This window comes from Manis javanica, chromosome 12 (assembly GCF_040802235.1).
Source record: "Manis javanica isolate MJ-LG chromosome 12, MJ_LKY, whole genome shotgun sequence".
NCBI lineage: Eukaryota > Metazoa > Chordata > Mammalia > Pholidota > Manidae > Manis > Manis javanica.
This window is the reverse complement of record NC_133167.1, coordinates 44,655,282-44,667,274: the sequence shown is the minus strand read 5'-3', so window position 1 is coordinate 44,667,274 and position 11,993 is coordinate 44,655,282.

Here is an 11,993-nt window from a genome sequence, read left to right as displayed (position 1 = left end):
TAATCCAATTAAAAAATGGGCAGAGGAGCTGAACAGACAGTTCTCCAAAGAAGAATTTTTTTTGGCGAACAGACACATGAAGAGATGCTCCATATCGCTAGTTAGCAGAGAAATGCAAATTAAAACCACAAGGAGATATCACAGCACACCAGTAAGGATTGCCACCATCCAAAAGACAAACAACAAATGTTGGTAAGTTTGTGGAGAAAGAGGAACCCTCCTACACTGCTGGTGGGAATGTAAATTAGTTCAACCATTGTAGAAAGCAGTATGGAGGTTCCTCGAAAAGCTCAAAATAGACATACCATTTCACCCAGGAATTTCACTTCTATGAATTTACCCGAAGAGTACAACAGCCCTGTTTGAAAAAGACACATGCACCCCTGTGTTTATTGCAGCACTATTTACAGTAGCCAAGAAACGGAAGCAACCGAAATGTCCATCAGTAGATGAATGGATAAATAAGATGTGGTACATATACACAATGGAATATTATTCAGCCATAAGAAGAAAACAAATCCTGCCATTTGCAACAACATGGATGGAGCTAGAGGGTATTACACTCAGTGAAATAAGCCAGGCAGAGAAAGACAACTATCAAATGATTTCACTCATATGTGGAGTATGAAAACAAAGAAAAACTGAAAGAACAAAACAGCAGCAGAATCACTGATCCCAAGAATGGACTAACAGTTACCAAAGGGAAAGGGACTGGAGAGAATGGATGGGAAGGGAGGCATAAGGGCGGGGAAAAAGAAAGGGGACATTACGATTAGCATGTTTAATGTTGGGGGGCAATGGGAGGGCTGTGCAACACAGTGAAGACAAGTAATGATTCTATAGCATCTTACTACGCTGATGGACAGTGACTGTAATGGGGTGTGGAGGAGGGACTTGGTGAGGCGGGGAGCCTAGTGAACATGGTGTTCTTCATGTAATTGTAGATTAATTATTTAAAAAAAAGCTTTACTGATTTTAAAGCTGTTTCTCCTGTGGAACTTGGGCAGAGAATCTATTTTATAACCCCTTTGCCGAATACAGACTTAAGCATGTCAAACCAGGGAACCTAACCAGAGCACACAGCTGCTACATAGCCTATCCAACAGCCCTGTGTACATGGCACTATCCATGGCTTCCAGCAGTGGAAAGCAAAACCAGGGGCCTCACCTGACCAGGGAATTCAGTGCATACTCTGGCCCGATTCAGGATCTCCAAAAATGAGCTTACAGTCCCTGGATCCACCCCTGTTGCCCTTCCATGGCAAGGAAGCTCCACCTAACACTAAATATAGTACCTTCTCCTGTAAATAAGCCTGACCAGAGAACACAGACAACCACACAGCCCATCCCACAGCCTCATGTGAATAGGGAGCCAGTAGTCCTATCCAACTATTCTCAGCCAGTGCACACTACCCTATGCCCATCCTCAGAGCTCAAAAAGTTCTCTGGCCCAAAACAGACCATAATGGCATACACCACCTGCCCAAGGACATTACCAGCAGACAAACTTACTCAGAAAAAAAACTGAGCTGACTGGTGAAGAACTGTCTCTAATTAATAAAGTCTGGAAAAGAAGACCAATTACTCAAATGTATACATGTCACATAAGGAATTAAGGATCACAAAAAATCAGGTAAATGTGATATCACCAAAAGAAATTAATAAAGCTCCAACAAATGACCCTAATGAAATGGAGGCCTATGAATTGTCAGACAAGAAAGATCTCAAGTAAACAAACATTCTATACCTTAAGGAACTAGGGAAGAAACAAACTGAGCTCAAAGTTAGAAGAAAAGAAATAATAAAGATTAGAACAGAAATAAATGAAATTGAGAATAGAAAACAATTGAAAAGATTAACCGATCTAATCGTTCTTTGAAAAGAAACAAAATTGACAAACTCTTGGCTATACTAACCAAGGGAGAAAGAGAAAGAAACCAAATCAACAAAATTATAAATGAAAAAGGGACATTATAACTGGTATCACAGAAATTCAAAGAATTATGATAAAAAGCTACTCTGAACTACAATTCACCAACAAATAATTATATGTCAACTAATTGGACAACCTAGAAGAAATGGAAAAATTCTTAGAAACACAACTTACCAAGACTGAATCAGGAAAAAAAAATAGAAAATAAAATAGACCTATTATTAGTAAGAAGATTGAATCAGTAATGAAAAATCTCCCAAGAAAGAAAAATACAGGACCAAATGGCTTCTCTGGAAAATTGTACCAAATATTTAAAGAAGTATTAATACTATTCCTTCCAAACTCTTCAAAAAACCAAAGAAAACAGAAATCTCCCAAACTCATTTTATGAGGCCAGGATTATTCTAATACCAAAATCAGAAAAAGACACCATTAGAAAATAAAACTAAATGAGGCCAACATTATTCTGATGCCAAAACCAGAAAAAGACACCATTAGAAAATAAAACTACAGGCCAATATCTCTGATTAACATAGATGCAAAAATTCTCAATAAAATACTAATGAGCAGAATTCAATATACTAAAAGGATCATTCACCATGATCAAATGGGGTTGATCCATAGGATGCAAGGATGATTCAACATACATAAATCAATCAATGTTATACATTAAATTAAAATGAAAGAAAAGAACTGTATAAACGTCTCATTAGGTGTAGAAAAAGCATTTGACAAAATTCAACATCCAGTCATAAAAACTTTTAACAAGTTAAGCATAAAAAGAACATATCTCAACAAAAAAAAAGAACCACATGTAACAAGTCCACAGCTAACATCATATTCTGTGTTGAAAGTTTGAAAGCATTTCCTCTAAGATCAGGAACAGCACAAGGGTTCCACACTTACCACTCCTATTTGACATAGTACTAAAAGCCCTAACTAGAGCAATCAAACGAGAAAAAGAAATAAAAGACATCAAAATTGGAAGAAGTAAAATTGTCTTTATTTGCAGATGACATGATTTTACACACAGAAAATCCTAAAATGCCACCAGAAAACTGTAAGATCCAGTCAATAAATTCAGTAAAGTTGCAGAATACAGAATTAACATGAAAATCAGTAACATTTCTACACACTAACAACAAATTTTCTGAAAAAGAAATAAATGTATTGTTCCCATTTACATTAGCATCAAAAACAATCAAATACTTAGGAATAATTTTAGCTAAACATGTGAAAGATATTTACTCTGAAACCTATAAGACATTGATAAAAGACCAAAGCAGACATGAATAAATGGAAACATATCCCATGTTCATGGATTGGAAGATTTAATAATGTTAAAATGTCAACACTATCAAAAGCCATCTATAGATTCAATGCCATCCCTATTAAGATTCCAATGACATTTTTTATAGAAGTAGAAAAAACACTCCTAAATTGTGTGGAAGCACAAAAGGCCCCAAATAGCCAAAGAAATTCTGAGAAAGAAGAACAAAGCAGGAGGTATCACACTTCCTGATTTCAAAACAGTATGGGAGTAGCTTAAAAACAGACAAATAGTTCAATGGAACAGAAACAAGAGCCCAGAAATAAACCCAAGCATATATGGCCAATGAATATTTGAGAAGGGAGACAAAAATACTCAATGGAGAAGAGACATCTCTTCAATAAATGGTGTTAGGATAATTGGATATTCATATGTAACAGAATGAAATTGGACCCATATTTTACAGTACTCACAAAAACCCAAAACAACCTAAAGTCTTAAATGTAAGACCTGAAACCATGAAAACATAGGAATAAAGCTTGTTGGCATGGGTGTTGGCAATGATTGGTTTACACATGACACCTAAAGCACAAGCACAATCAAAAATAAACAGTTGGGACTACATCCAACTAAAGAGCTTCTGCACAGCAGATGAAACCATGAGCAAAGTGAAAACAACCTACAGAAGAGGAAAAAAAATTTTTTTCAAGAGATATAATTGATAAGGGCTCAATATGCAAAATAAAAATATTCATGCAACTCAGTAAAAATAATAATAATAATGTAATTCAATTTAAAAATAGGCAAAAGACCTGATTTAGGCATCTCTCCAAGGAACATACGTGAAAGGCCAACAGGTACATGGAAAGATGTTCAGCATCACTAGTCATTGAGGAAATGCACATTAAAACCATAATGAATCATGCCCAAAGCAATTTACAGACTCAGTGCAATCCCTGTCAAAATGCAATGGCATTTTCCAATGGACTAAGGCAAATAATCCTAAAATTCATATGGAACCCAAAAGACCCCAAATATCCAAAGCAATCCTGAGAAAGAAGAACAAAGCTGGGGAGATTACACTCTCTGACTTAAATTTATACTGCAAACCTGGCACAAGAACAAACCCACCAATCAGTGGAACAGAATAGAGTGACCAGATGAAAACTCAAACATATGTGGTCAATTAGTATATTAAAAAGAAGGCATGAATATACAATAGGAAAAAGACAATCTCTTCAATAAGTGGTGCTGGGTAAATTGGGCAACTACATGCAAAAGAATGAAACAATTACTGTCTAACTCCATACACAATCAAAATGGATCGAAGATCTAAATGTAAGATGTGAAACCATAAAACTCTTAGAAGAAAACATAAGCAATAATCTCTCAAACATAAGCATGACAATTTTTTCCTGGATACATCTCCTCAGGCAAGGGAAACAAAATAAAAAATGAGCAAGTGGGGTTACATCAAACTAAAAGCTTCTGTACAGCAAAGGACACCAACAGCAGAACAAAAAGGCAACCTACAATGTGGGAGAATATATCCATAAACAATTCATCCAATAAAGGGTTAACATCCAAAATACATAAAGAACTCATACACCTCAATACTATAAAAATAGAAAGTCCAATCAAAAATGGGTAGAGGATCTGAACATTTTTCCAAAGAAATACAGATGGCCACAGGCACATGAAAAATTGCTCCACATCACTAATCAGCAGGGAAATGCAAATCAAAATCACAATGAGCTATCACCTCACACAAGTTAGAATGGTCACTATCCAAAAGACAAGAAATAAGAAGTGTTGGTGAAGATGTAAAGAAAAGAGCCATCCTATACTCTTGGTGGGAATGCAAATTGGTGCAGCCACCTTGGAAAACTGTATGGAGGTTCCTCAAAAAAATAAAAATAGAAATTTCATTCAGCCCATTAATTCCACTTCTAGGAATTCACCTAAAGAAAACAAAATCCCTGATCCAAAAAGATGCACCACTATATTTACTGCTGCATTATTTGCAACAGCCAAGATATAGTAGCAACCAGTGTCCATCAATAGATAAATGGATAAAGAAGAGGTGTTACATTTGCACAATGGGATATTACTCAGCTGCAAAACAAGAAATCCTGCCATTTGCAACAACATGGGTGAACCTAGAGGGTATTATGCTAAGTGAAATAAGCCAGGCAGAGAAAGATAAATGCCATATGATTTCACTTATTTGTGGAATCTAAAAACAAAATGAACAAAAGGACAGTAGATTTGGAGACACTGAGAAGTGACTGGTGTGGCCATGGGGGGAGGGGTTGGGGTGGGTGAGTTGGGAGGGTGCGGGGTATAAAGGGGCACAAAAATCTCAATTATAATACAAGTTGGTCACAGGGATAGTAGTATAGCATGAAGGATATAGTCAGTGATTCTGTAACATCTCTCTATGTTGACAGAAAGTAACTGCACCAGTTGAGGTGAGGATTTAATAATGTGAGTTACTGCTGAACCCACTGTATTGTATGCTTAAAACTAATACAAGATAGTGTATCGATTATACTTTAATTTTTAAAAAACCATAAGATATTATCTCATGCCTATTAGAATAGCCATCATCAAAAAGACAAGAGAATAAATGTTGGCATGTATGTGGCGAAAAGGGAAGCTTTGTGCACTGTTGGTGGAATTGTAAGTTAATAAATTGTTTAGACACTATAGAAAACAGTATGGAGAACATCAAAAAAATCAAAAATAGAACAGAACTACCATATGATCCAACAATTCTACTTCTGGGAATATATCCAAGGTAACAAAAACTCTAACCTGTAAAGGTACCTCCGCCCTCCATGTTCAAAGCAGGATTATTTAAAATAGCCAAGAAACAGAAATAACCTAGTGTTATTTCTAAGATGCTGGACTAAGATGCTGGAATGACCACAGGCCAGAAGACAATTAGTGAAAAACAGCTCATGAAATGATCTTGGTTGAAGTCTTAAATACAGAGTTTTTAAATTTTAGGAATAAAAATATTACCAATTCATAAAGAATGAAAAATCAGTCTAGTCTTAGACTTGTACCCTCTGTCATAGATTACCTGCAGATATATAGCAATATCTTTAGTATTGCAGGAGACTTTAAGTACTTTATAACCAGCAAAACTGTGATTCATCTGTGAAGATTTTAAGATGACTTAGGTTATTCAAGACTACAGAAAGTATATAACTCAATTCTCTCCTTGTAAAAGATATTCAAAAAGTTACTCAAAGCAATCAAGAAATGAACCAGTTAAATAAAATAACCAAGTGTCCATCAATGGATGAATGGATAATGAAATTGTGGCATATATATATACAATGGAAGATTATTCAGTCTTAAAAAAAAAAGCCAAAGAAATTCTGCTGTTTGCAACAACATGGATGGACCTTGAAGGCACTAGTGAATTAAATCAGTCAGAGAAAGACAAACACTCCATGATTGCTCTTGTATGCAGACTTTAAAAACAAAACAAAATTCACATAAAAAGAGATTAGATTTGTGTTTACCAAAGTAAGAGGGTGGAGAGAGGAATAATTGGAGGAAGGTAGTCAGAAGGTATGAACTTCCAATTAAATAAAATAAATAAGATAAATAAATACTTAGGATATAATGTACAACTTGATGACTATAGCTAACACTGTTAGACAATATATGAGAAAGTTTTTAAGATAGTAAACCCTACAGGCTCTCATCATAAACAGAATTTTTTTTCCTGTTTTTCTTTTTTAATTCTTTTTACTGCATCCAAATGATAAAATGGATGTTAGCTGAATCTCTCACAATTACGTAATTCAAATCATCATGCTGTGCTGCTATCCTTAAACTTATACAGTGAAGTGTGTCAGTTATTTGTCAATAAAACTTGAAAGGAAGAAAGAAAAGCTTTCCCAAGAAACAAAAGAAAAAATTGGGTGGCGGTGGGGGGTGCGGGGAACGACGAAAGAGTAAAACAATAGACAACAATGATAAACATAAGAAAGTAAAATCAGATACAAAATACAGATAATTTATATTCCTTAAACAGAATCTGAAGCAATGGAACAGAAGCAATAATCAATGACATCACAGACTAAGATGCTGGAATGACCACAGGCCAGAAGACAATTAGTGAAAAACAGCTCATGAAATGATCTTGGTTGAAGTCTTAAATACAGAGTTTTTAAATTTTAGGAATAAAAATATTACCAATTCATAAAGAATGAAAAATCAGTCTAGTCTTAGACTTGTACCCTCTGTCATAGATTACCTGCAGATATATAACAATATCTTTAGTATTGCAGGAGACTTTAAGTACTTTATAACCAGCAAAACCGTGATTCATCTGTGAAGATTTTAAGATGACTTAGGTTATTCAAGACTACAGAAAGTATATAACTCAATTCTCTCCTTGTAAAAGATATTCAAAAAGTTACTCAAAGCAATCAAGAAATGAACCAGTTAAATAAAATAGAGGAGCTAAGATATAAAAAAAGCAGGTGGTGATTAATAAGAGCCTTTTTAACATAAAATTTAAAAATAACAAATAAATATAAAGTTAACCCCTGATTTTTCTGATGTACATCCTCTAGTGCTTTTTTCATTATTCATGCAAAACAGATAAGCTTTCTCAGTCCTACCTGTACTTAATTTAACATTTCTTTGATAATTCAGCTGGGTATAAAATTGGGTCAGTGTCATTTCCCTCAGAACTTCTCCAGGTCTTTTAGCATCCCCTGACTCAAATGAAAAATTTAATACTTTTCTGATTTTTGCCACTTTGTATCCATTTTTTTCCATTCTTTAAACATGTTTTTCTCATTCACTTCAATGTCCTGAAATTTATTAACCATGTTTCTAGGTTTGCTGTGAATCGGTATTCATTCACCCTACTCAGCACTAGGAAAGTTCTTTCCACATGAAGTTTTCCCTTTTGTGGTATGGATTATTTTCTATTATACCTTTGATAATTTCTTCACCCTCATTCCACCCTTTGGAAATCTTAACAGTCTGAACTTGTCCACTTTAGATTAATCCTCTTTCTTTCTTTTTAATATTTTGTATCTTCTTTTTTGCTCTATATTCTGGATCATTGATGTCATCTTTCAAAACTTCTATTCAAGTTTTTTATTTGATAATCATGTCTAAAACCAAAATGTTTTTTCTAATTCTCTGATTCTTCCTTTTGCCTGACCAAACTATTTTAACCTTCCCCACTCTTACTCATTGTCAAAATTCTCCAGTTTGTTAATACCACCTTTCCATATTTCCCAGATTATTTTTACTTTTGGTCTCTAGAGAGTAAACACATGAATAGCTTCTTCCAAGACTTGAAAGGCAGATTTGAAGCTCTTGAGATCATGAAGCCCGCCTAGCAATCATAATTAAGAAGTCTTTTCATTTTTCTGCAATAATAGTGGAGGTACTGACATCTAGTCCCTAGCTTCTTGAGTCACTCAGAGGGGTTTCCACTGGAAAAATCTCATGTTATGAGTAAGCAATTTTTCTGAATGCCTCAATTTACTGTGGGAGCACAGTTTTATTCTGTGGCCTTTCTAGACATTGTACCAGCTAATATATGCTATAATAAATTCCTTTATACCAAGAACCAGCCAGAATGAGTCTATCATCCAACCTAATGTTACCAGATAACAAGAAGCTCCCCCTGAGACAGACAGTCTGCACATTCCATCCACAGTTGTTCCTCTACTAGTTTGTTGAAATTTGCCAGTGGCCCCATATTCATTAGCCAGTTGCCCCATATTCATTTTCTATTGCTATATTTAAAAATTACCACAAACATAGTAGCTTAAAACACTGCCCATTTATTAACTCACAGATCTGTTAGCTCAGAAGTCAAGGTAGGCCCAGCTGAGTTCTCAGGACAGAGTATTACAGTGCTGAAATCAATGTGTCTGCCAAGCTATACTTTTATCTGGAAGCTGTCAGGAAGAATCTGATTTCAACTTCACTCAGATTGTTGGCAAATGCAGTTCCTTGCTGCTGTAGGTCTAAGGTTCTTATTTTCTTTCTGGATTTCAGCCAGAGGCTACTGTGTTCTTCCCAAGGCTCCTCGCATTCGTTGTCATGTGGCCTCGTTCCTCTTCAAAGCCAAAAAGAAAATCATGTTTTGATTCTGACCTCTCCTTCTACCACCAACTAGAGAAAACTCTGCTTTAAAAGGAGTTGTGTGATCAGATCAAAATGGCCCAAATTAACTCCCTTTTAAACATGCCAAGATCAACTGATTAGTAACCTTAATTACATCTGCAAAAGCTCTTTAGCCATTTATCATGACACATTCACAGGGGAGGAAATTATACAAGGGCAAAGGTCATTGGGGTCATTCTTAGAATTCTGCCTTACTCCATCCTATTCTTTTTCAATGTCAGAGGTTGAACATTTTTTTAATTTTTATTATTATTAAGCTTTTCACATGCAAGAGAAACTAATACTCAGCCTGACTTCTTAAACTAGAAGTCCAAGTCATACCCAGAGTGGGTTACCAATTTATTTATATTATACTGGGAGGTGCAAAAAATTGAAGTATTTTTCTCTACAAGTGATTCAGTCTCCATTGCTAGCCATCACTACCGTGATCACAAGAAAGAAAAAAACTTAGCATACTGTAAGTTTTGTCTGATTTAATAAAGTCTTTTTAGATAATTGGTATCTCATGCCAAAGAAAAATTGTACTAGACAGCACTTAACAGGCAAAGAAGACTTTATTCAAGACAATGGCAGTAAAGGAAAGAGATTGACCTCAGCTACACTGAAACAAAAGGCAAAAGTTTTGAAGCCTGCAGTGAGCCAGTGGGAAAATACTAAAGGACCAGGAGAGAGTTTGGTCAGTGTATTAGGCCATCTTTGCTATAGAAATTAGGCTCCACAAAGTTAGGCTCCACACTGCCACAAAGGCTGGGACACAGGGACACCATCTTTCTTGATGATTCCATTTCAAAGGGATGGCTCCCAGGCCTTTGAGAAGTACTTTTCTGGGTTCTGAAACTGGCAAAAGGCTGGGAGAAGATTTACATCTCAAAGGGGCAGAGAAAAAATTTATGATTAAGTTTCCTAAATTAAATGTTCTAAGAAAAGAGGGATCAGGGAACTATTGTCAGGAAGAAACCTATCTAAAGTTTAGTCAAGCTGAGGGGAATGTTAAGGTTGCCTTGGTCACTATTAAGAATAAAATGCTTAATATTTCAGATTTCCACCCATTCTCTATTTCTGTCCAAAATGGTATATAAAAACTATGTAGAAAGTGAAGCTTTGTAACCATGGGTCTGATAACAAAGGATAAGGACGTGGAATGCATACAATGTCCCCTGGATTCTTGCTGACCATTCTATAGTGTGACCACTCTGTACTGCTCCCTATTGGTAATTAGTAAGTTGTGTCTAGCCCTATTTGGCTTTAATTTTTTTTTAAGTTGGGGAGAGGTGTCACATGGACACCTCCCACTGGAGTTCTTGATTCTATTTACTTACACTCTTGAAGTTGTTGAGTTGTGCATCCTCTGTCAGAAACTAGTATTCTGCCTTTCTTTAATGCCCATCCTCTAGTGGTTAGGCAAACTCCTACACTTATTGTAGGTCTTTAACCCTTGAGAACAAAGGCATTACATCCAGTTCATTTACCTGTCTGTCTTCCACTGACAGCTCTGCATGTTGTTCACCAGGTTCTAGGTGGGCACCAAGCCAAAAGCTGAAGTTTCCTAGCAGCCTGCCCCTCCCAGACACATTCCCGTAAGTAACCACACACATCCTCCTTAGGTGTCCTCCGTCTTCCCAAGCCTATCTCAATGTTTCAATCCATCCCTTCACATACTCCCACCCTCACCCCAATGTGCAGACACCCCTGCTGAGATTGGCAGCTGATTTCTTCCACTGACTTGTGTTGGTCTTCTTCCCACCCCACAGTTATTCTCTTCCATACAATTGCAAGGTCTAATAGTCTAGGAGAAGCTTTTTCTATCTTACTCTGTATAGTTAAGACATATATATATATATGGAGCTATAACAATTTATTAATTTCTGTCTTTTATGACCAAATTTTATTGCTAAAGGAGCTAAAATTTGATTCATTGATAAACTCAAAGTTATCATGTTTAAACATTTTAACATCTTTAAGATGACATGTTTCTAGCACTAAACACTTTCCTCTTCTCTGGGGCAATATGCTTCAAAATGTTATTTGGAAGAGAACACTGAGAAAGGGAGAAATATAATTCCCTGATTTAATATTTGCAAAATATTACCCTTGTCACAAACTCTTAAGAGATGAGGCAAACATATGGGATAGTCAACATGGTTATGTTTTTAAAGACTTAACTGACAGACACAAAAACAAATGTCTTACAGCTAGACTTAAGTTTTGTCTACCAATCTGTGCTTTCTCTTTAACTTCCACAAAAACATGAATATTGTTACTTTTATCAAACCTTAAAATGGAATTTTTGAATCCATAGTCAGTTTACATAAAGACTATTGTTTTTAAACATGTGACCTTTCTGAAAATGGCATTTATCATTACACATCAAACAAATATCATCTAATTATAATAAGTAAAACATACAGTTTTAACAATTATTTGCTATTGCTTGTTTTTTAAAGTTCTCTTAAAGGTAATTTTTAAATATGTGTAATAGTGTATATTTTACATATTATACATATATACACATATATCACTATATATGTTACACTTATGTAACTATGTGTGTGTGTGTGTGTATATATATATGTGTGTGTGTGTGTTTATGTATATGGAGAGGGAGGGAATAAAT